Source organism: Dermacentor variabilis, chromosome 8 (assembly GCF_050947875.1).
Source record: "Dermacentor variabilis isolate Ectoservices chromosome 8, ASM5094787v1, whole genome shotgun sequence".
NCBI lineage: Eukaryota > Metazoa > Arthropoda > Arachnida > Ixodida > Ixodidae > Dermacentor > Dermacentor variabilis.
Window position 1 is genome coordinate 101903570 of NC_134575.1, and position 25592 is coordinate 101929161.

Here is a 25592-nt window from a genome sequence, read left to right on the forward strand (position 1 = left end):
AATGTAAAGCCACACAAATTTTCCGTTTATCAAAAGTTTCCGTTTATCATGCGAAATCTACCAAAATTGATTGCTAATTTGTGGCTATAACAATCACATTACTTAACACCGCATTATGAAATTGGGGTGATCCGTGAAATTTGCGCACTTACAAAAATACATGCAAGACTATGTAACAGAACGATGTCATCTTTACGGAAACCTTTGATTCGGAGTGTAAAGTTCAAAAACTGCGTATTGTATGTTTTACCGTTAAAACTGAACAACAGCCGCTTGTTATTCTTCCCGTGCGCTATGAATATTACAGGAAAAATGTAAGGTGTGTCCCAAAAGTTCGCGCCAGTACATTTAAGAAAAAGATTCACAGGGGGTCCTATATTATCCTTAGACGAGTTGAAAGCAAAAGCCCAAGTGCCTATGCATTAAAGATGGATAAATGACGCTCAAATACCCCTTGATTCGCTTAGCCATCCCTCTTAAATCCAAAGGTCGAGGGTTCGACTCCCACCGAAGCTCGCGGGTTCGAGTGCCTTAATCAACCATGTCTTAGTTAACTGTGCCTTAGTTCGTCTTAATTACCACCGAAGGTCTTGGTTTCGACTACCACCAATGGTCGTGGGATCGAGTGCTTTAATTCTATCTTTATTAACTGTGCGAAAATTCGCCTTCCTTATAACCAAACGTCGAGTGTTCGTAGCCTTCATTAACACCAAAAGTCGTGAGTACGACTCCCACCTAAGGTCGAGGGTTCGTAGCTTCTTTGTACCTTCCGCGTCGTCGACACGTTTTCTTTCAAGGTCGACTGACGGATAGGACATATAAGGCTTTCGCCTTAATAATGTCACATGTTTCAATCAAACACCCTTCTAAGTTATGCGTATAAGAGCTGAAACTTTAGCGAGATTGTGATACTGCATGCTTGACTTGAAGCGTAAAAAACAACAACACGGGGACAGAGGAAGGGAAGACGAGATTCGTTCTGCCTGGTCTTCCTTTGCTCCGTACCCGTGTTTCTTTGTGCTTCAAGTCAAGTATGCCCCTTTGGGAGTCTCGATCGTGTGCATTGGTGCTCGACGCTACGAGTCTTGCTCTTGGTTCGTACACAGCAAGTAAAGCGGCCCGAACAAACCTCGATCAAGCAACGCACCCTTGGACAGCCGGACGTTTGGCTGAGGGCGGGGGGCGGGGGGGGGGGGCTGCTTGTAACCGCTTTACAGACCGGTGGGTGTCGAGCGGTGATGATCGAACGACGCACCTCTCGCATTGCAGCCGGGCGCCCTTCCCACTGGGCAATGGCTGTGGGTAAGCACTATGGAGGGCGCGGCTAGGCGTTCGGTAGTGCAAGCTTGATTTCTTCGCACTAAGCTACACGATGCCGCGCTTTTTTGACTGACACAGTCAGCCCGACCTCATAACGAACAGCTCGCCTGGCCAAACGTGCTGCCTCTGGACAGTGTTCTTCCGACGGCTTAATGCGTCCGGCCGAGTGTAATCTGCTACAGCGCGGGGCGGCGAGGCTGGAAAGACAATCCTTGCTGCCGAAGCAAGTAATGACTTAGTAAAAGAATACTTACGAGGAGTTTATTTTGAAAGACAATTTGGCTTATAAGTGTTGTTTCGTTGAATTTTCCAGTGTGCAGCCGACAGTGCCCGCTTTCGAAAGTGGGGGAGGGGGGGTGAACAAATGGCCTACTTTGCCTAACCTTAGGCCTCCGGTAGGTACGCCTATATCTCAGTCCCTGGACACAAAGGCGTGTCGGGGAATTTCAAGCTTCTGACATGCCCGCGCCAAGGCTAGGCCGCCGCATATACCGAACCCATCGGGGCGACACCCTCACCGGGACGCGCGACAAAAATTTCCTGAACTTTGTCCGGGCTTTGTCGCATTCAAGGCGCCCTCATTCGCCATGCACAAATACGCTGTTCAAGTTCATGCATGCCCTAAATGAACTTTCTCAGCTGCCTCCTCGAGCCGGTAGTTCGCCCCGAGCCAGGGATTCAAGCACTCACGTTTTACGGTTATGATTTGCTGTGTTCTGCAGATGCCCGTATCGCTGCCCCTGCTACCCCCGGCGCCGTGTAACTGAAGAAATACTTCAGCTGAAGCCGTGCACCCAAACTAAAGCCACTGCTTAATCACCTGCTATGCTTACAGCGCACTTAGCCCGACTCGCACGGTGTACCGCATCAGCAGCCCCCCGCCGGGCCCAAATGGACGGTAGGCTGTGGCGCATAATTCAGTACATGTACATTGAGCGAAATCATCTCGATTGCAATGGGGCGCAAGAAAATATAATGAACAGAAGAAAGCGACAACAGCTCGTGTCCGGCCTTTTCTAGTGTTGTTCACAAATACCAGCAGCACGGCCCTCTTCTACGCTGCAAGAAGATAACGGAGATACACCGAAATCAGAGTGAACGGCTTGCCCCAGACGCCGGCAATTCACCGAACAATTCATGCGAGCCAGCCATGATGCGACGTTTCAGATAACCATTAGCTGCTACAATGCTGCGCGGTTTTAGTAAACTCGCGATCGAAGCGCTTTGTCACCACGCGGGTTGCCCGAAGTTCTTGCCGGGTCTCTTTCCACAGTTGGTCGGAGATGCGTTAAAGAAGCGTGGCATAGGCGTGACGTAACAGGCGATTGGCACTGGCGGTGTGTTCTGCATGTCCACCGAGCTGTAGTTATCGGTGGTGTTGGTTCACCTAACGGACATCGCCATTTCGTCTGCTGCTGAAGTTCTGATTGGGTGGGCTGAGGCACGCGTCAGAAGGAGACAGGCGCCCCTAGCCAATCAGCACTTGAGCAGCAGACGAACTGGACATGTCCGCTAGGTGGACGCTGGTTCGCCCTTGATGGGCTGTGTTGGTCTACGTGGGCTATATTCTGCACAGTTTTCGTTTGGCTCTCCGTGAGTGCGGTGTTTCAAACGCCTTTCCAACTAAGGCTTTCGACACCGTTGGTATGCAGATGTCGGGATGGCTTGGGGCTGCAATTTCACGTAGCAGGACCGCGAGCAGCATGTGGTGCAGAGCAAGAGTCGCAACCTTTGACATTGTTGGCCGTGGTTGAGACAAAAAACTTCGTCGTGTTTGACCCGAGTCGACGGCGGCGTGCAGGTGCCGTGAATCAGCGAGAGGTCAGCATGGTGTCGCCTTCAGTTTTGGGAATATTCGGAGCGTATTCGTACGCACGACAGGTGGGGCCTTTCCTTACTCACCAACTAATGCAGCAGTGATTACTTCGATAACGTTTTGATGCTGATATCGAGGCGTTTGACACCCGTTTGCTTGCTGCTATTCATTGGTCTGCTTTTCGCTGTTTTGTAAGTGTTTGACGCCCGTTTGATTGCTATCGATCGTGTTTCGTATATTTTTTGTAGCGCTTTGGTGCAAAGATGAGCGTACTTTACGACCGTTCGTGCGTCCCTCATTTTATGAGTTTAGAAAGACGGTGTTTGCAAGAAACGGGAAATGAAAAACTCGCTGTTCTTTTCACGTAAGTTCGTCAGTCTTTTGGCTATAAATTGACATCCCTCCACTACTGTGAAGAGGGGTGCAAGCGAAGCTCGGCATCCGCGGCTCTACGTTGTAACGCCTCTGCCTAGCGCTCCTTCGCGGCGAGGTCGGCACGTCGACGACGGGCCCTTTGTCGAGCGAGTTCCGTTGTTCGGCCGAACGCACTACGCGTGGCCCGCTGCCGTTCCTTCAACGCGGCCTGCCCTTCTGACTGCAGGGCCCGAACTGGCAGGAAACGGCGGGCGCCCGAGGCGATAGAACACGCGATCACACTCTTTCCCTCCTCCTAAGGGAGGGGACGCCTGTGATTGGCTTGCTCCTTGCGTTGCGTCTACTTCTTCGTGCACATAAAACTCCGGTTTAAAGGGTGCGTATGACGAACCGACAGGGGTTTTGCGTTCTTCTGCACGGATATGTCCAGTGTTGAAAAGGTAGTATCGACAATACAGGAATCTTGCAGCGTACCAGGACACGGATGGACTCCTCGAAAAGTTCATGCTTATGGTTTGGCTCATGGTGCTACACACCAGAACCGTCTGCAGGCGTTAAGTGGTCTGGTGTGCCGCCAAGGTATCCTGACGTGCCGCTTGACGCATATAAATTAAGTGCACACTACTGGATTGAACAGGTTTCGGCCCTGCAAGTTAGACATTCGTTCCACAGACTTCTTTTTGGAAAAGCCGACGCCTGCAGTAAGTTTTAGCAACAAAAATTTACTATGTACTGCAAGTTATTAATTGTGCCAGGCTCTATATCTAACTCTTTCACTGAATATATGCAACCTTCGTGTGGTCTTCCACTTTCTCACCCTGGAGGCGAGATATTTTTAGGCCTGCTAGTGAAGGTGGGCTGGGCTTTGTACATATTTATGCGCGTCAAATAGTGTCGTTTCTTTTTTCGCGGTACTTCGGATCCTACAATTCCGTTAATTATGGAAGTCTCACTTGTTAATGCGTTACCTGAGTTAGTTGTTTCTTCCAATTTTTCTTCGCGTTTATGCTTGTGGGTGTGCATGCAAGAAGTTTGCTTGGCGGTATGTTTTCTGACAGTTTTTTTTTTCCGCTGAATAGTTGTACTTTGTGTCACATAAAACTTTGTACAAAGTTTACTGTGCATGGTATTTCCGCCTCCATTTTACCGATTACTGCACATTTAATGGCCAGGCCACGATGTACCAAAGCGAGCTCGTAAAATATATATAACCCCTTGCTGCAAAATGTTCTTCAATAAACTTTATAGTGAAACCTTACCCGTACATGGCTACAGAAAAAGTGTCTTTGTCACTTTTGTTTACTGTAGCCTTTGTAATGTGCCAGAGACTCATTGAACATCGTTTAATTAGCTGCACCGACGCCATCCTATTTTATGATGTCCTCCAACGGACGTTAAAAATACATTGAATTCAACGCTCATACTGTGCGATACCTGCTGTCGACCTGTGACAATAATTCTCCTTTCGATATGTTTTTTTTTTCCGACAGAATGCACATTTTGCGGAAAACACGAATTATGGGCCGAAATGTTGCTTTTAGCGCAAAAATAACTCGAAAAAAAATAAAGAAGGCACCTAGAGGCGAAAGGAAAGACGGGCGCTTACAACCGTTTATTCCGAAAAACAGAGCATCCCATATATACACAGAAATGCACATGTGCAAACGCATAAACCAAGCCAAGGACGTCAGTCAGCCGAATGTATTATCCATTTTATATGCTTAGCAATTTGATTTCTGAATCGTAAAGCGTAACAGAAGTTTGACTCACGCAAGCTATACCAGTGCTATGGATATGGAAGGCTTCTAACAGTTCACGCGCGGTTTTGTTTTTGCTTCTGCCTAGGATCCTCACATTAAAGAAAACAGCGGTTCACAGTCGGGACAAGACCTGCAATGCGCAGACAGGTGCGCAGTCGTATATTTCTGTGAAATATTTGCGTGCTGTCTCATTCGGTCGTTGACGCAACGCCAAGTTTGCCCGATGTAGCACTAGCCACAGCTAATAGGAATCGGATAAACCACTACAGTGGAGCGATGCGCGTAACGCTTAACGTGCTGCACTGTAAACCCGTTCGTAGCGTCACCCGTGATTTCGCGGCAGAGACGTGCCAGCTTGTACGGAGTTGTACCTGCAAGGGTACATTTCATCCAGATGACACTAAACCTAAAACATGTTTATGATGGACTCGACATACAACCGGACTGGTACCCCAGTTTGTTGAGGTGCCTATCCTTAACGTCCTTCTGAAGTGACACCAACTTTTCCACACAGTCTGTTTGTGACTTTCATTGCGCCCTCCATTCTATGACTATGCACAATTGGTGAATGTTTTTTTTTCAGGTGGAATTCTACTGTAATACTAAGAAAAATCAGTGACAGCGACTGACTCTGTTAGCGCCAACCGGCGGTCGGTGGCTCGAATCCCCAGCTCGACAAGCAATGTTTCTTTTCGCGTGGCTTGAGTTTTGTTCATGCCGCAACACCGATGGTGACACGAGTGAGGCATACAAGCTTTGCTTGAGTTTTCCTGCCCTTTGTGGTGGTGGCGTGTTGGCATTTCCCATATGGCACCTGCAGTGCGAGCTGTCTGTAACGCGAAGCTTTCTTGCCCGAGGTCCATGCACTTTTTCGTGCCTATCTGGCCTCCAATGCGGAATGCCACGGACGCATGCTTCGACGAAGCGGCATGGAACACCATTTCTTCCGGGCAAGCCAATCTATCAGACGCTTGGCGCGTTTTCATTGGCAGTTGCATTAGAAAAGAGAGCCTACGCATCAGAAACATCACGGGTGCAGCACAACACTATTGATCACCGTTGATGACGTAATCAAATGATACATGTATGATATACTGCATGTAAATGTGCGACATCCAGCTTATGTAATAATGTCTTCGTACGACACGCTGCTCTCAGAACTAATATTTATATTTCAAAAACCGCACTTCATATGCACACACGCATGCTTCGTGAGGCCATCGCCCCGAGGATGATTCGCATTACGCAAACGTCAAGTGTAGTTGAGCCTGCCAGATTTTTTTTTTACGCCAGACGTGTGACGTTTTGGTGGGCCGTCTATCTATGCTCTTACGCCGTCGTGATGCCGTAGTGGTCGTTTCTTTAAGTAAATAACCTTTGCCCAGACTTCATAGTTCTATACGTGACAACTGCATGGCATGCTACTCGTGACATGAATGGTGCGCTCCAGCCTTACTCCGACGTGATACCATCGAGGTTGTTTCTTTACTGTAGCCGAACATCAACCGCGCTTTCGTATAGAAGTTGGTGGTTCTATTCCATGGGCCAGGAGTAGAACACGTTCCCTTTCTCATTCTTGGCGTCGATGTCGAAAAACAGTTCGACATCGAGGCCAAGAATGTGCCGCAGCTTGAAACTAGTCACACTGCGTGTACAAAGTGTGAGTTATGTCACCATTCCCTTCAATAGAATCCTAGTCCATCGTCTCATGCTCGGCCCGCCTTTAAAGACGAAGTTTTCGAAAGTCTAATTTGCACAGCTGATATATTTTTTTTACTATTATGCGGCTTTCTGCAACTAAAGTGCCAAGAAAGAAAAAAAAGAAACCTATGAGGATGTTCCGACTTGGGCCCAGCTCCTATTTCAGTTGACGGATGAATCGCTCAGCCAGTCGATGGACTGTTTATTGTTTTCATTCGTAAGAATTCATCTTGACGAAAAAGCTGTTGGGTGGGTGCGTCCTGAAGAGCCTTTAAGAACAAACACTGAAAGGCACCTGACAACCTCGATAGGAATGCGCCGAACCGGCTAAAATCAGATTCACCGCCTTTGAAAGGAAATAGCAATAATTTAGCGATTATATCGGCAATTTATCGCTTGGTAGCGCGAATGAGTAAAAAATGGGAAATCTTTGTCGACTGGGGAATTACTTCAAAACTTTTCAATGGTCACGGAGAAGTATCTTCATACGAAAAGTGCGTTAATACAGTATTAATTCTGTAGATGTCCGATGATTACTTGGAAGTTGACGATACTGGAAAGGAACACAGCGTGGAATGAAAGGCTCATGTCTTTCAGCGGTTTCATGGAAAATGGTAGAATGTGCGCAGTGTTTCAAGCGAAATGTACAGCTTCAACATGGTTCAACATGGGGCGCTGGGTTCGTTTTGTTCAGCTGTGGCCGCGAGTTCGCAAACATTCTACCCGTAGATCTCTGCTGAAGGTCAAGACATTATGTTTACACAGAACGCGAAACGGTCACTACGTAGCTTGTCGTCACAACATCCCTATATGGTGCCCAATCGGAAAACAAGCCGCGCCGTCACGACGCAGCGTATCTTAAGGCACAGATACTGTACCCGTATAACTGGCGCTAGACACAGGGTTTCCAAGTTTAGGCTTTGAATACTGGCTGTCCCCAATTCTACCTTATCCGCCACGGTCTCTCAGGCGTTCCGCCGCTGACCTCGAGGTCCAGGGTTCGTCCCCAGGCGTGGCGGCCGCATTTCGATGAGGGCGAAACGCAAAGACGATCGTGTACTTAGGTGCCCATTAACCAACCCCAGGCGATAAAAATTATTCCGGAGTTTCCCCACTGTGGTATGCCTTATATTTTACGTGCTAAAACAACGTTCTTTTTCAATTCTGCCGTGACAACGCACCCGCGCCTCTGTTGTACCCTCCCTCTGCCTTAGTTTGCGCTTCACTTGCGCTTCATTACATCATCAGTACATTATCGCACAATAAACACTGTCATAAATTTGTTTTCTGCACCATTCAAGCCATTGCTTCTTTGGCTTTTTGTCTGTAGGTCTAACATGTGATACTGAATAAAGAATCAATATTGATATCGTAATTACGAGACTGTCGCAGAAACACTCGGTATATATTTGCGGGACGGGTGCTTGAGCGCTGACAATCTTGTTATTTTCGTTTAATATTATTTTGTGACACTCGGCGGAAATAAACGTTTGTTGCGCGACGCACACACGCATCATCGTTATCCCGCAATGCTGCAGTTTCGTTTTGTTTACCTGTACTACAAAAAAGAGACCAAAGTATTCGCATCACCAGAGGCTTACTCGGAGTTTGTGTTATACAGCCACGGTGAAATGCTATGCTCGATTTAACTGGATATTCTGTTGACAGTGCGCTAAATAAGGCGAGTCTAACAGTGGCGTAACCAGAAATTTTCTATAGGGGGTAGGGTTGGGTGGAGGGAGTGCAAAAATTTGCCTTCGGACGGGATGGCGATAAAAGACTGTTGGGCAGGCACAAAAATTTCGTGGTGGGAGCACGGCCCTTTGTGTGTAGCCCCTTGCCCTCCTGCCTACGCCAGTGGAGTCTAATATAAGATCCATTTGTCAGTACAGCTTATACATACACAAAATATTATTTGTACGTGGTTATACTAGGAGAATGCTAGCATGCTTGAAAGTAGAAAAAATCGAGAAGCAAACATAGACAAAGCGATGGGAAGGTGACTGGCCACCTTCCTGTCGCTTTGTCTGTTTTTTCTAAATTTTTTCTACTTTCAAGCTTGCTAGGATTCTCCTAGTGTGTTCTGCTTGTTAGCTGGTCAGACAGCAGGTGGGTTATCTTTAAAAATATGTATAACTTCATATACATGTATTTTTTGTCCAAATATATACGAAATCGTCGATAAAACGGCCAACACAATATAGCCCATACAAAACTAGTCAAGCAATACTTGCGGCAATAAATTTACGCATCAATATTTTATCAGTCATTGTCTTTCTATTGTTCTTTGCAAGACATAAATCATCAGGAATTTCATGAAATATAGCTGGTACACAGTAATTGCGCGTCTTTCTACCATAATTAGGATAAGCCCGTGGTTTAGCAAAACAATCTTTTTTCCTCAATGTGACATCTTTTTACAGGAGCTTTCGAGTCACTTAAATAATACCACGTCAGCACAACAAAATACAACAGTTGACGAACCTGAAGCATGCCTAATTCATCGCATTTCTCTTTCAAGTCAACCGAGTGTAGTTTGGTACCGTAAGATATAGTGTTCACGATTCTTTTTGGTATAACATTTAATGTTTGCTTCTTATATTCTGAGCAGTTGCCATGTACGGTAATACCGTATCTTAAAACAGGTTCCACTAATGCTGTGTATACATATTGCTCGTTTAGGGTGAAGATTTCCACCGAAGGTGATGCATCATGGTCGCAATGGCCCTAATCTTTCTCGAGAGGTAAACAGTGTGGTCATTCCAAGTGAGGTGTTGATCAGAACGGATACCGAGGTATTGAACTGTTCGCTGCATTTGCATGGCTGACCAATCATATGGGTAGCAACAGGATGAGTGTAGATATAGTGGTTGCATTCAAGCAGCTTTTTATGATTTCTTTAAAACGTCAGTTTTGTATTCTGAAGGTTTAAAAGATAACATTTTCGAGAACCAGTTCTTCTTTAGCTATATCTGTTTGAGACGTTTGAACGCATTTACAATATTCAGTGGCTTCAACTGCGAGCGATGTATCGTCAGTGTATTGAGACTTTTGACTTCATATTCAATAAACTCAAATCAGACACATAAACATTGAGAATTAGTGGAGCCACTGTACTTACTTGAGGTACACTGAATGTCGTATTCTTAAGATCTCCATACGTATTATCAAGCATAGCACACTGTATCCTGTTTGCAAAATCATTGACAAAAAACATTTTGAAATGACCGCGGAAGCCAAGCGAGCTTATTTTTCGAGTAGTAACGTATGGTCTATCGTGTCAAATGCTTTTGTTAAACACAGAAATAGGGATTAGCACAAGGTATATTCTATTGAATTGTAAACATAATCAGGAAATTAAAGACGTGCCGTATTTCTGTTCTTTGTAAAGCCAAATTGCGCAGCATTGTTCAGAGTATATTTCACAGAATCATTGCATAACGTATGCAAAGTGCTTTTCTATAATATATGCTATCGTTGGCAGTACTGCAATGATCCTATAATTTAAGTCACCTTTCTTTCCGTGTATGTAGACAAACCTGGGAACATATATCTTCATGCATAGTTCTTCATGCATACCACCAGTTTAAGATGTACCGTTCAGTATGTTCAGAATACTATCTTACAAAACGCTGCAAATCTGAGATGAATGCCATCGTACCCTGCTGATTTGAACTATTTCATCCTGCAAATAATGCTCCATAGATCATCCGCTGATATGATGGGCAGATATGCTCCATGCGCACATGCTCGTTTCGGTTGACGTGGCGCAGGACTGCTGTTATGGCTCGCAGCATTTATGTTGTATTTAAGAACACGTCATTAAATTTATCACGAAACACCTTTACGTTTTTCTTTGGAAAATTCTTCTTTACTGTTTAGTCAATGCAAGCCTTTTTCTGCCTACCTATTTGGTCAATCGCGATCTGCCACGCCTTCTTTAAGTCAAAATTGTTCAGTGAAAGCTGTCGTATGAAAAAATTTCTTCGCCTGTCGCGTTTTTGCCGTTACTTAATTCCACAATGTGTGATATGGATCGCTTAGCGTTTTGTCATAGGTTGTTTAGTGCACTTTTGCCCTGCTTCATTTTTCACGCAGCAGCACTGTATCTCATGAGTTATACATTTTTCTGGGCTTCTTATTTTGATGTTAAGATTCAGTTGACTGTTTAGAGACGTTGCGAAAGACTTCAAGATGTTCTTGTACAAAGGGATATGATCCAAATATAAAAGGGAACTCGAGTTAAATGTGTGAATTATTTGGTCTGCTTTTCAGTTACCTATCGTACAATGCCTCCATCAGTTCTGACGGGCAGAAATAATTGCAGCTGTTGCAAAGTAGTGATCAGCTAATTTTCGCTCGATAACTCCGGAGACATATTGCTGGTTTCGCAAACGAATTATGTGGTTAATGCCTGACTTTGTTATATTACCACCTAAGTATTCCTCCCTTGTACATTCATCCATTGGGCTAACAAGTCCAAATTCTGCCAGCAAATTGAGATGATCAGCGGGGATATTTTTTGCCTCTTTTATAATGTCTACTATGTCAAGGTCCCCCGAAATAATGAAGTGCATCTCATTCATGTATTCATGAGAAAAGGACTGAGGTCATCCAGAAATGGTGGCCTATATATTGCGCATAAACTGTACTCGGTATTTTCTCTGGAAATAGTGAGCCTCTCTGCATGAACGAAACTAGCATCAATTCTCTTTGTCATCCACACGTGAAAGCGTTGTCACATGTAAATGGTACGACGCTTTCATGCTCATGCCGACTGCGCATTCTGCTCTCTCGACTGGCGCTTGGCGACAGCACGCTGCGACACGTCAGTGGGCGCGGACCGCGAGCACCCTCGACGCGTCCAGATTCGGTTGGACTGTGTGCAGGTGACAGCGATATTTCTGGAACAACCGGAACCGCCGTTGCCTAGGACAACTGCAGCCGCGGTATACGAAGCGGCGGTGGACAGTCTCGAATTCTTCTTACTCTGTCCCCGGAAGCTTCACCGATGGTAGCTGCATGCTGCGAGTAGAAGAAAAAAGAATGAGATAATTACTGTCAAAGTAAAATGACTGCTATAGCTTTGCGACATACTTGCTCGGTCACGCTGCTGGGGTCACTCATTGGTTAGGCGTATCGGTTTTAATGCTGCGACGTTTGTGGATGCTGCGACGGTTGGACTGGCTCGAGCATGGGGCATCGTTAAAAACCAATATAAAAAGATTGGACGGTTTAGCGCGAATGGAAAGTATTAAAAGCGACGTTTAACGCTGCGCTAAGGTTCCTGAGACGGTGTTATAAGAATAGGCGAGGGCGACGCATTGGCGTAACACAGCCCGGCAGAGAGGGAGGGAGGGCGCTCTGCTATAAATCCTGGAGAGATGCCTGACGGCAAGCCTAGCGTGCTACGCCAGCACGGGTATGATGAAAATTTAAATGTGCACAGTGCATGTCGGAGAGGCACAACAGACATAAACCCTACCACAACAACCAACAAACTAAAGTATCTCGGGTAGATCAAATTAGTCGATGGGCCAGTAACGTGTCTTAAATCAAGAGATGGTAGCGTTTGATGAATGACCAGTGCAGACATTGGGGCCGTCCCTTTTTTTTTTGTAGTGTGAATAGCTTGCTAGCGCAGACTCTGTAGCTGTCTTCAAACAATTTTCATATAGGACACAGTTGGAACCTTACCCGTTTAATTTTAAATAGAATGTGTTTAGTATTTGCGCCATTTAGGCGAATGCGGTGAATGCCCGATTGTGCCTATTAAGCCAAATGTCCGAAACATGCACTAAAGTTGTCATATAAGGACTATATAAGCTTCAACTAAAGTCCTTTAGGCGTGTATAGGCTAAATTACAAATAATATATCTGAATTTAATTATACTAATGATTTTAAGGAACACAGCCCACTAAATCTGTTTTGCGAAATTTGCTTCATTTTCTGCTTAGAAAGGAATCAAAGAAATTGCGTGGTTTACTAGATTTATCTGATGTTCAATGTGGGTAGACGTCATGACAACTTCGTAAAGGCACATACAAACAAGCGCCATCCCATGATTCTTGGGTTTCGTATCGCGCCTTTTTTCACATAGCATTTGTTTATACTACTGCGACAGGGTTTTCCGCTACAACGTATATTACACTAACCGCGTACTCAAGTACCTCCTGTTCCATCGTCAGTTCTGTATGTCATCCCGCACTGATCATCGATGCAAAGTTGTTGTCTCATTGAGCCGCACCCATGTCTACTATTAACTCTTTCCTACCAAGAACTGCGGATGACTAGAACCTCCTTTCCGCCGCCATCGTTGCCTTCTCTGACGCCACTAAATTCAAAGAAACTATCACCAATTACATTAAGTCCTTTCTGTAATACCTTCGGATTCTGAGTGAAAATATAGATGCATAAATGGCAGTAAACAGGGGCGCCCAACTTCCACGTAAGCAAAGTGCATACATTTACTCTCGATAAGTCGTTTATCTGGAATTCCTGAACGTTCGCAGATGCTAACATTAAGTCTTTTTAGCGCCGAAAACCCGGAAATGACGTCGGAGAAAATTGAAGTTTTGAACTATGTCAATCACAGGACCATTTGTTGTGGTAGCGAATTTCACTAGAATATTCAAAATAAACCCAACAAGCAGGGTCAGAGTTGCGTCCGTTAAATCCATTAAAATTTGAAGTGAGCGGACAAGTACGCTGTCACCTTCAAGTCTATCGCCACGTAGCGCAGTTCGAGCCCTAACAGCGCTGTATTCGTCCGCTGCAAATCTTTTGCGCCGGTAAAGTTTTCCTAGTACTAATTGGGAGCCTCCAGACAAGTTCCCCAGCAGGTAATGACATAATAGACAGAGTAAGGTTATATAAAAGCACGGAAAAAGGTATTTTTTTAGGCTTCGCAAATCAAGATGCACAAACGTCGAAGTCTGCATTTATATGCGCAATAAAAGTGCCACTAAATTGTTCCTGTACTAAAAGTTCATGCTTATATGCTGAATAAGCGCGATAGCGATGTAAAGAAAAATATTTCCTAAAATTTTGATTTGTAGTGACAACTCATGAAAAGAATGAAGCTGGCTTGAATATGTGGGAACGTCTTGGATGAGAGAGAGAGAGAAAAAACTTTATTGTTCAGTTGATCGGAGTTATGGCAGGTCTGGGTGGGGCCCTCAGTCCAGGGCTCCACTGGCTCTTGCGGCTCGCTGAGCTTGGTCCAGGAGGGCCAATTGGCTCCCCTGATCCTCGCTTGCGAGTAGTGCCTCCCAGTGCCGTACGTAGTCTGTGACGCTTAGAAAAGCTGAATTGACGTTGGTTGGCCGCGCCGTACATTCCGACGTTATGTGGGCCAGCGTCGGTTTTGCGCCGCACCACGGGCAAGGGTCGGCGTAATGTGTCGGGTGCTTCTTGTGTAAGAGGTTTAGGTGTGGGTATGAATTTGTTTGTATGCGACGCCAGTCTTGAGCTTGTCTTCTATTTAGTTTGCAGTGCGGAGGGCCGTAGGTCCGTCTCTCCCTCCTCTGATTCTCTAATATGTCGCGCAGTGCGGACAGTGGTTCCCCTAGGGTTCTGGCCGCTGCTCGGTCGTTGCTTCCTCGAGCTATGCGGTCTGCCCTTTCGTTCCCGTCGAGTCCGTTGTGCGCGGGGCACCATGTAATGCCGTGGTCCAGGTCCAGTCGTGAGCCGAGTATTCTTTGGGCGCTGCGCGGTAGCATTCCCCGCATGAAGAGTCGACACGCAGCCTGCGAGTCTGTGAGCACATGAGCCGACTGACCCTTAAAGTTGGCGTCTCGTATCGCCAGCGCTATTGCCGCTGCCTCTGCTGTGCATACCGAGGTAGTCTTAACCGTAGCGGTTATCGTGGTGACTGTTGGTTGCGGCGATCGCGTAGAAGTCCCTGCGACTGGTTGCACTCGCGTCCGTGTAGTAGACGGCCGGATCCTTGCCGAATCGCATCTGCAGAGTCCTCGTCCTGGCCTGTCTGCGGCCTGCGTGGTACCTGGCACTCATGTTTCTTGGTATAGGTGACACATGGACGTGCTCCCTCAAATCTCGTGACAGCAAGTCTGTTTCGTCTCCGCAGAACAGGTGTCGAGCGTTGTATTCCAGTCTTTGGAGAATAGAGCGGCCCTGCGGCGTAGAGCTCAGCCTTTCTCTTTGCGATATCAGAACTGCAGCGGCATGTTCTTCATATTTGTTGTAAATACGCAACCGCTCCAGGCGCTCCGTGCTGACTGTGTTCGGGAGTCCCAGAGCAGATTTGTATGCCGTTCTGATAAGGGTGTCCACCTTCTCTATTTCAGTTTGGTTAAGTTTTTGGAACGGCAGGCCGTAAGTAATGCGGCTAATCGCAAATGCTTGCACCAGCCTGATAGTTTCTTATGCCGCGAGTCCGTTGCGGCTGCGTCCAACTCGCCATATCATACGTGCCACACTCTTAACGGTTGGTTCTAAGCTCCGAATTGTGGCACCGACGTTGCCATTCTCTTGCATAAGTAAGCCAAGCACTCTCATTTGGGCGACCTCACGAATGGCCTTGCCGTCGAGATGTAAGTCTATCCTTGGTGTGGCAGTTTTCTTATGACGCTTGCTGCGTACGCGCATGAACTCTGATTTTTCGGGTGCGCACGTCATACCCGCGTGCTTGGTGAAGTTTACTACCTTGTCTGTGGCCTCCTGTAATAGGTCTTGTTTTTCTCCGTAGGAACCCCGGTGTGCCCACAACGTTGTCATCGGCGTAGGTCGTACATCCGAGGTCCCGTGCTTGCTCGAGTTTTGTTTGTTTGTTTTGTGCAAACTCTCTTCAGAAATACTAACTGTGCGCATACAGTTAATATGTATGCGCGTATGTAGTAACTTCTTTTTCTCAGGCTCTCTCGTCTATTTGACATTACATTGTCCATTGTTTTATAATTCATTTTAATGTCCATCAGCGTTTCTTTTTCCGAGTAATATTCATTCGTATAAGTGCCTTATTCTTTAATATTTTGAATATACTTATAAGACCTATATAATATATTATATAGGTCTTATAACTGTATCTTGCACCTTTCTAAATTTTTGTTTCGGTGAACTGCTCCGCTAACGTTAGCTAGGACAGACGGTATACATGCGGTCGTTAGGACCTGAAGGGTCTCCCTCCAAATATATTTTAATGTCCATCAGCGTTTCTTTTCCCGAGTAACTTTAACTCGTAGTAGTGCCTTATTCTTTAATATATTGAAGTGAAATCGAGTGGCAAGAAGACCATGCATGCGAGCTTTGTACCGTTGAACATGATTACACGAAGCAAATTTATTATATCTAATCCTTCGCAAAATAAAGCTCGCAGTTTAATCTGCGATCTTGGTGCTCACACTAAAAAAACAAACAAAAACGTGCGAGGAGAAGCCGCTTTTACTTCGATAAGCTTTTCGTGATGTACCGCGCTCGGGCTATAATGCGCAATTACCTTTCTGAAACTTGCACCAAAGACGAACTCCTTTTCGCAAGTTTTTTTCGCAAGCAGAATGCGCAACGATGCCAGCACACATAGGCTGTCGAAGCTAACGTTAGCAAAGATGGCGAACGCGAAAAAAAAATTGGCGAACGCTGTGCAAGATAGGTTGTCCGAACGCTGACGACCGAACACCGTAGGCCTTATAATTCTATCTTGCACCTCGCTTTTTAAACTTGTTTTCGTTGAACTGCTCGTCTAACGTTAGCTGGGACACACGGTTATACCAGCGGCTGTTAGGAGCTGAAGGGTCTTCCTGCAGTTGTTGTGAGTCCAGGATGTCCCGGAGGAGCCGCTTGACGTTCGGCGACATCTGGAAGCCCCGCTGGATCACAAGATCCTGCAGCAAATGGAGGCGGGGCGTTCCCTTACAGTATACTAGAAGTGGGCAGTGTGTTCAAGCAGGGCGCGTGACTGAGCCTCCATTTGTAGACGTCACCAGGTGGCGCCACTTCCGCATGGGCTGTATGGAAGCCGCTATTTCCCCCGACAAGCTCTGCAACGGCTCGTTACGCCGGTTGCGCTTGAGTGTTTGTAGTTTTACTTGCTGGCATACACCACAGAACTCTAAGTGTCGTTTACACAGCCTCGACCCATCACTGAACCTTACATTACCAGCGAACCTTCCACGACGTGACGCAACACTGCTGTGTCGGCTGTGGGTAGGAGTAGCATTCAACTCCTACAGCTATCGTATTGGAATGGCGGATTCACCAATGTGCGCTAAGTGCAAGTGTGAAGAGACCATCAGTCACCTTCTGTGCCACTGTTCTCGCTTCGATAATCAACGTGCGACTCGCCAGTGTGCCTTGAATAGACTGGATGACAGGCCATTTACGGAAGCAAAGATCTTGGGAGCGTGGCCTGACAGCTCATTGGCCCAGAAAGCGGTTCGACCGCTTTGTCGCTACCTGAGGGCAACAGACTTGAGTACCCGACTATAGACATCCTACACCTAAGTTCTCTCCCTCTTTCACTCCCCATTCCCCTCCCCACGTGTAGGGTAGCAAACTGGACTCAGTCTGGTTAACCTCCCTGCCTTTCAGTCTTCCCTTCTCTCTTTCTCTCTCTAGTTTTACTTTATTTCTTCAAGGTCCTTACATGCTCCGAGGTGGAGTATTCAGTGAGGGGGAGGTGGAAGAAAGGCCAAACATGTTGAAAAGACGAGCGAGCGAACACGTTACATAAAATTTGGCAACATGATATGACGTGTTAGAAGTGTCAATAGTCACGTACGCTGCCGAAAATCAACAGCTATGGAAATACCTGCCGTGGTTGCTTAGTCACATTTTGATGTGAGCGAAATGCGAAAACAGCCGTGAACTTTCACTTAGGTGCATATTAGACACCAGAAGGTCAAATTTCCGGAGTCTCCTTCTACGGCGTACATGTTCATAATCAGATCGTGGTTTGGCCCGTAAAACCCAATAGTGTAATTTTTACACCGTGCAAATGCACATGCAATTCTTACGATCAAGTGCCACACATAAAAAAATCATCAATGAAAACCTGCTCCTTGGTATGCAGATATAATTCAAACAATACATGAATATTCTATAAGGTGAATGGCCACTTAATTTCTAAAAGTCCCAGGATCAGCACGGTATTGGAGATAGCAAAATTGATTAATAACAATGTTTACCTGATTACGCAATCATTTAGGTCATATAAGTGTAATGCAAACCAACACATGTATTTTAGTTAGTTAATCAAATAATGAATAATTAATTAGCATTTGTTTCCCTTACATGAGTTAATTCGAAAAGAATAATTTAACGTAATACTCTATCACCTTCAGACCTTTATACTTCGGCGACAACCGCTCTGTATAGTTCGAACTAGAACACGTCAGGAAAAAGCAAGCCTTTATTTTAAACGGATGCGTCGTTTGAACTGTACACCAACTACAAAACAAATCACTAACACAGTTAAACGCACACGCCGGCGGCGCACAACGAGCACGACTGACCAACAGCAGGAATGAGCGATGGGAAACCCTATGCCACGGATGTTGACGGTCGCACTACTGTCGCCGGGGCTGGCATACAAGTGCCGGACGTTTCCGCACGTGCGGCCTCGAGGCAATGCATGGCGCGTGCTGCCCCTGGCCGCGCTACCGCCTTCTAGTACACTGCAGTTCCTCGAACGGCTGGAACCGTCTTTTCCGACGCAGCAGCCGCATTCTGTGCATGCGGCAGAGCTGCATCGTAGACGGCGGTGGGCAGAGGGGCAACGTGCCATGCTGGCCTCTCGTCTAGACTATGTCGCGGTAGTCACTGTCTTCGGTGGTCGACGGCTCCTCGTTGACGTGGTCGCGCATCTGGACGTGGGCCTCGGCGCATGTCCCTAGCTCCGAGGCCCACCGACGTGGAACGATCAGCCGCAAGGGTGTGGTCCAGGTGGGAGTGAACAGACAACACAACCGGCGTGACGCTAATCGCGTCTGTAAATTATTAAACGGCTACACGGCGCACAGACGGCTGAAACCTTAAAGTGGAGCCCGCTCGCTCTTCCTCTCGAGGTAGCCCCCTTCTCGGTCGGCGTCAAGGTCAGACGTCTAAATTCCTCCTCTTAAGGCGCACCAAATATGACTAAACCGAATAAACTCCTAACGCAGCCAAATCCGTCCAAATGAGTTGAGTTCCTAACATGTCAGGAAAGAAAATCAATCCGTTTGACCTCATCAGAAGACTCATTCTCAGTCAATCATCATCATCCGGTACACGGAGACACAATACCCTGAGCCAGCGCACTCGGAAAAACATACATTTGAAAAAAGAAACTCATTCAAACACAGCCATTGCAAGTCGATGCTGAGTTTATCCTGCATGGTGCCCCCGTCGTTGTTCTCGCCTGCCATTTCAAGGAGGTCTTGGTGGTAACTGGTGCGGCTCAACTGCGGTCTTGCGATGTGGAGAATGTGCCACCCCTAGTGACGACTGAACCGACCGAGGTGTTGAACAGTTGCAGATAAGGTAATGTTCTAGTTTAGTTTACGCTTGCGTTTCTTGTTCGTGTTCTTCCTGCGCTTCTTTCCTACGCGAGTCCATTTGACGTGGTTCTATGTTTGCGAAGTAAAGGAGAGGGGTATCGCACAGGTGTGCCTGTAATCTACATCTTATCTACGTCCGCCATCCTATCCGCCCATACGTACCGAAGGCTCTGCAATGCTACAAATGCTGCAAGATGGGACACGTAAAAGGCCTGTAGGGATAACCTCGTGTGCCCACGGTGCGCCGAATCTCATTCAGCAGATGCCTGCCGCCCTAACTGCCATGGTACTCATGAGGCCTCATCCGTTGATTGCCCGTGGGTGAGGAAAGAGCGAGCAGTATTCAAACGTATGGTACGGGACCATTCTACACACAAAGAGGCTGCCGCTACTCTCAGGCCACGACGACATCGGCACCGAAGAGCAGCACGAAGAGTTACGTCTACTGAAAGATATGCACCATCTTCCGGCAAGGCGGCTACCGTATCAACGCCGACTTCCACAAAAACAGATACTGCGAAAACGAAAACTGGAGCAACACGCTCACCTCCTGAAGAGTGGCCTACACTTCCAAGAGCACAACCTGTTTCGGAGTCATACCAAATTGCGCCGCCCACAATGACCTCACGAACCGCGGATGGGACGATGACTGAGGATCGCCAAGTCATAGTGATGCTGAAGTCACTTATGGACGCCATGCGCATTATAATGAGCAGCATGAAAACTCCGTCGGCACAGAGCGCACTGCAGGTGCTGGACACCTTGAGTCCGGTGCTTGCGGCTCTAGGGTAAAACCATGGCCCGAGAGATGCCGTCGTTTCAAGAGGAAGTCAAACATGCATCTGTCTTTCAGTGGAACGCCAGAGGGCTTAAGTAACGCATGTCCGACTTTAGACAGTTTGTCTTTACGCACCAGTTCCCCATTATCGTGATTTGCGAGCCCAACCTGTCAGCTCCCATCAGACTGTCCGGGTATGAGTGCTTCATGTCCTCTACCCACGGAGAGTGCAGCAAGGTTGTTGTGTTTATATGCCGTGACTTGAGTTATGTACATCACCCAGTGCCTCCTGTCGAAGCAAATCAATACGTTTGTTTAACAGTGAAGAAGTAAAAAGCTCACGTTTACAATTCTTGGAGCCTATTTATCTCCAGCAAGCCGTCTAGATTGTGAGCGCCTACGGGGAATTTTGACATCGACTCCACAGCCGTGGGTGCTCACTGGTGACTTTAACGCCCACCATTATATATGGGGAAGCTCCAAAGTTAACTCTTGAGGCAGAACGTTGGTGTCCTTTGCCTCTGAACGGGAATTTTGCTTGTCAAATGATGGTAGCCCTACTTATCTGCTTGGATCATCGTATAGCAGCTGCTTGGACCTAACCTGCGTGTCACGGTCGCTTTCGAGAAGAGTGCACTGGTTTTCCGATTTAGAAGCATGGGGTAGCGGCCACATCCCAAACTATCTGGAGGTCGAAGGTTTGACTAGTTCCAAGTCTTCCAGGACCGTCCAGTGCACCGATTGGCCTAAATACAAAATAATAATGGAAGACTGTTGTCGTGATGGTACCTCTTATAACCTACAGGGCGCGATAAAGGATGCCATACAAACAACCACGCATTTGCTTTCGGAGTTCTTCCCGCACCGATTTTGACATCGAACTAGCTAAACTTCGAGCAATTCGTCGTCGTGCGGAGCGAAGATATAGACGCACGAAATCCAATCATGATTTGAGATTGACTAGACGAACACAAAAGAAAATACAACGTCACATGAATAAGCTGGCTTCGCGACAATGGGCATCCTTTTGCGAGTCCCTGGATCCGCGAAAACCTTCCTCGCTTATATGGAGGACTGTTCGTGGCCTTCGCACAAGCTTTTGTCAGCGCCACCCGTTTAAATCTCTGGCACTTTATCTACAATGTAGCGATATTGACGTCGCTGAATCTTTCTGCAGAAAGATTGCTGGCGAGGCAAATTCCGATAGAACGGGTACGGGAACGCTTGGCCACCCACTGTTCTCACGCGATCCCCGCATGGAATGCCCTTTTTCTATGGAAGAACTAGAAGCTGCGCTAGCTTTGTGCAGGCGTTCTTCAGCGACAGGACCTGACGGTATTACATACCGTGCCCTGTGTAACCTAGGAGACCAAGGTCGTAAGGCACTATTGCTCTTGTACAACGACTCCTGGCAGACGGGTACGGTTCCGCAAGAGTGGAAGTCAACTTGCCTCATTCCACTTCTCAAAGCTGGCAAGTCGCCTTTGGACATTTCCTCATACCGTCCAATCGCGCTTGCCAGCTGTGTCGGAAAAACAATGGAAAGAATGATTTTAACACGTCTGGAATGGTACTTAGAGTACTATGAAATCTATCCACATGCTATGGCCGGATTCAGACGGGGCCGTTCGTCAACAGACAGCGTTGTTGACTTGATAACATTTGTGCAACACCAAAAGGCCTGAAAGCGACTATCTGCTGCTCTGTTTCTAGACGTTAAAGGAGCTTATGATAATGTCACCCATGAGGCCATCCTTAGCACGTTAGAAGCTGTCGGACTTGGTGGTAAGATGTATATGTGGGTGTGCAACTACTTACAGAGGAGACCATTATACGTGCACACAGAAAATGGCCCGACATCCGAGCATTACGGTAGCCGAGGAGTCCCTCAAGGCGGAGTCCTTAGCCCGACTCTTTTCAATCTCACCCTCAGTGGATTAGTTTACAACCTGCCAAGCACCGTACGTGTTTCCATCTATGCGGACGACATCTGCATTTGGGCATCAGGTGTGACACGACTTCAGCTTCGCGCTCGGCTTCAGAAGGTAGCCACAATGACATCTTGCTACCTTCGTGAACAAGGAGTTGAAATTTCATGCGGAAAGTGCGCAATGGTGGCATTCACGAGGAAGCCAATGTCTGGTTACGGCGTATCTATTAACGGACAACTTATACCACACAGCAAAAGTCACAGGTTCTTGGGAGTCGTAATTGACAGAGACCTGTCTTGGACTCCGCACGTCAATTACGTGAAAAAGCGGCTGACTGCTATCTGTCGCCTGTTCAGGTTCCCTGCAGGAAAAAGTTGGGGAGTATCTATACACGCTATGTTACAGTTGTACATGGCGTTGTTCGTTGGATTCCTGCGATACAGCTTGCCTGCAATATCCAACACATGCAAGACTAACCTGCGTAAGATTCAGAGTATTCAAGCCCAAGACCTTAAGATATGTCTTGGCTTACCACGCAGTGCATCAACGGCTGAAACCATTGCCCTAGCGCAGGATTACCCGATCACTACGCACATTACTGTTGAGACAATGCGTATGCATCTCAGGCATTATGCTAGGACCCCTTCCCGCTACTTGGCGAGCCTCACTGCTGCAAGGCCCTGCTCGACATTTAGCGGTATTGTCAGTGCACATCGTGCGTCGTTTACTTCAGGGTACGCACCTGCGGCCAAGCCAGCGTTTCCTCCGTGGTGTTTGAGCAGTCTACAAGTTGAGATAATGATTCCAGGACACAGAAGACAGATCTACCGGCCCCTGCTCTAAAACAGTTGAGCTTACTTCTTCTGCATGAAAAGTACAGCAACCACGTGTACATCTATAGCGATGGATCGACTACGTCGTGCAGTTCTGGTGGTGCTGTGGTTATACCAACGCGAGGAATGACACTGCGGTTCAAGACATCGCATGTCACGACCTCAACGGCGGCAGAACTAACGGCCCTGCGTCGAGCACTGGAATTCATTGATTCGGAAAGACCCAGAAAATGGGCTGTGTTCTGCGATTCAAAACCGGCATTACAGTGCACGCAGTCAGTTCTCCGACACGGATATCATGGCCAATTGACATACGAAGTCGTGAAACTTCACCATGATGTCCAACAAAAAGGCCACGAAGTCGTTTTTCAGTGGGTACCTGGCCACTGTGGAATCAGTGGCAATGATTTCGCCGATAACGCTGCTCGGACAGCTCATCAAGAAGAGCACGGCGTTCTGATTCCGCTTTCGAGGACTGACGCTGCAAGGCAGCTTCGACACCTGGCACGTAGCCTCACAGTGACCGAGTGGAACTCGCAAAACTTACGACTTACACGACTACATCGACTAAACCTCTCCCTGCAGCTCCGACCTCCACTCGGACTTCCTCAACGTGAAGCTATGCTTCTCTGTCGCCTTTGGTTAGGAGTTGCCTTCACAAAGGCATACTCTACATTAATTGGAGTGACTGACAGTGCAGCATGCGAGGTCTGTGGCACCGAAGAAAACATCGACCACCTGCTGTGCCACTGTCCAATATATGCCCTAGAGAGACAAGAACTTGCCAAAGCTTTCCAAAAACTGAACAATCGGCCGATTTCTGTGCAGGTGCTGCTGGAACACCGCCCCCATCGCCCGTCGGACCATAAAGCGGTGAAGGCGCTTTTGTGTTAAGGACGACGGGTTTGTGCGATCACCTGTGACTATTAATGCAATTTCTGTAAAACCACACGCGTCAGCGAACTTGCCTCAATTTCCTTCTTTCCTTCTCTCCTCTCTCTCTCTGTGATCTTTGCTTTCCCCTTTCCCATTCCCCCGGTGTAGGGTAGCCAACCGGACGTTATTCTGGTTAACCTCCCTGCCTTCTTTTCTCTTTCCTCCTCCTACATCTTATTTCATTTCTCTTTTGTAGGTTTACGCGTTTTTAGCGTGAATGGTGGGCGTCATTCACACTTGTGCTAGTAAAGGACCCCCCCCCCCCCTGATTTGCATAGAAAAATAACCTTAGGTCCCTCCCTCCCCTAAAGAGAATCCTCGGTAATTGGCGGTATTTAGACATTACTGAGGCACTTTTTTCTTTGATGATTCCAATACTAGATTATGAGGACGTAAAAGCGCCTTCTCACTGAGATGTCACTCACGACGTCGGTGAGCTCAATGTATGGGCGGATGTGTAGCCAGCAATGCTCTTCGATATCGGCGAGCTGAACCTCGCTGCGACAAGGATTGATGCAGTTGACATTCGACTTGATCTCTCGGGTTAGCCTCATGAACTGTCCCACGCTGTAGTATCGCACTTGTCCCAAGGCTTTCCATATCGTAGTCTTTGCGAGGCCGTTGAAAACTCGTGCACACTGCACGACGAGTTTCGGGAGGTGTGGATGCGTTCGATGTCTCGTGCACCGCGTTGAGTCTTGCCGACGCAGAACGAAGCCGGCCGCTGCCGAGACACAGCTTGCGTTCTTTTTCGTGGTCTCCTGTGTGTAGTGTTTAAGGTGCCTACCAATTTTGTGCCACTCGGCGGAAATAAACTATTGTTCGCGATCGCACGCTCGCATCATCGTTATCCAGCAATCCTGCAGTTTTCTTTTTCTGTATTAAAAAAAAAAGCAAAAAGCAAAATAGTCGCATCGCCAAAGGCTTACTCGCAGTTCGTGTTATATACTGCCAACGTCAAATGCTATTCTCGATATAACTCAATATTCAGTATTCTGGCAGTGCGCCGCATAAGGCTAGAGTCTAACTGTGGCGTAGCGAGAAATATTCTAGGGGGGGGGGGGGAGGAGTGTACGCATTTGCCTGCGGGCGGGATGGGGATAAAAGGGTGTTGGGTGGGTACAAATATTCGGTAGGCTGTCTTCACATAATTCCACATAGGGCCCAGTTGGGACTTTACCCATTTTCTTTTTAATAGTAAGTGTTCAGTATTTGCAAAATTTAGGCGAATGCGGTGAATACCCGATTGTGCCTATTAAGCCACATGTCCGTGACAAGCATTAAAGCTGTCATATAACCAATACATAAACATCAAATAATGTCCTTTAGGCATGTGTAGGCTAAATGACCAATAAGAGCTCTGAATTCGAGGATATATTATTGATTTTAAGGAACGCAGCCCACTAAATTTGTTTTGCGAAATGTGCTTCATTTCCTCCTTTGACAGGAATGAAAGAAATTGCGCTATCTACAAGATTGATCTGAAGTTCAATGTGGGAAGACACCATGACAACTTTGTAAAGACACTGACAAACAAGCGCCATCGCAGGATTTTCGGGTTTCGTATTGCGCCTGTTGTTCACTTAGCATTGGCTTATATTACTGTGACTGCGACAGTCCTTTCCGCCGCAACGTACATTACACTAA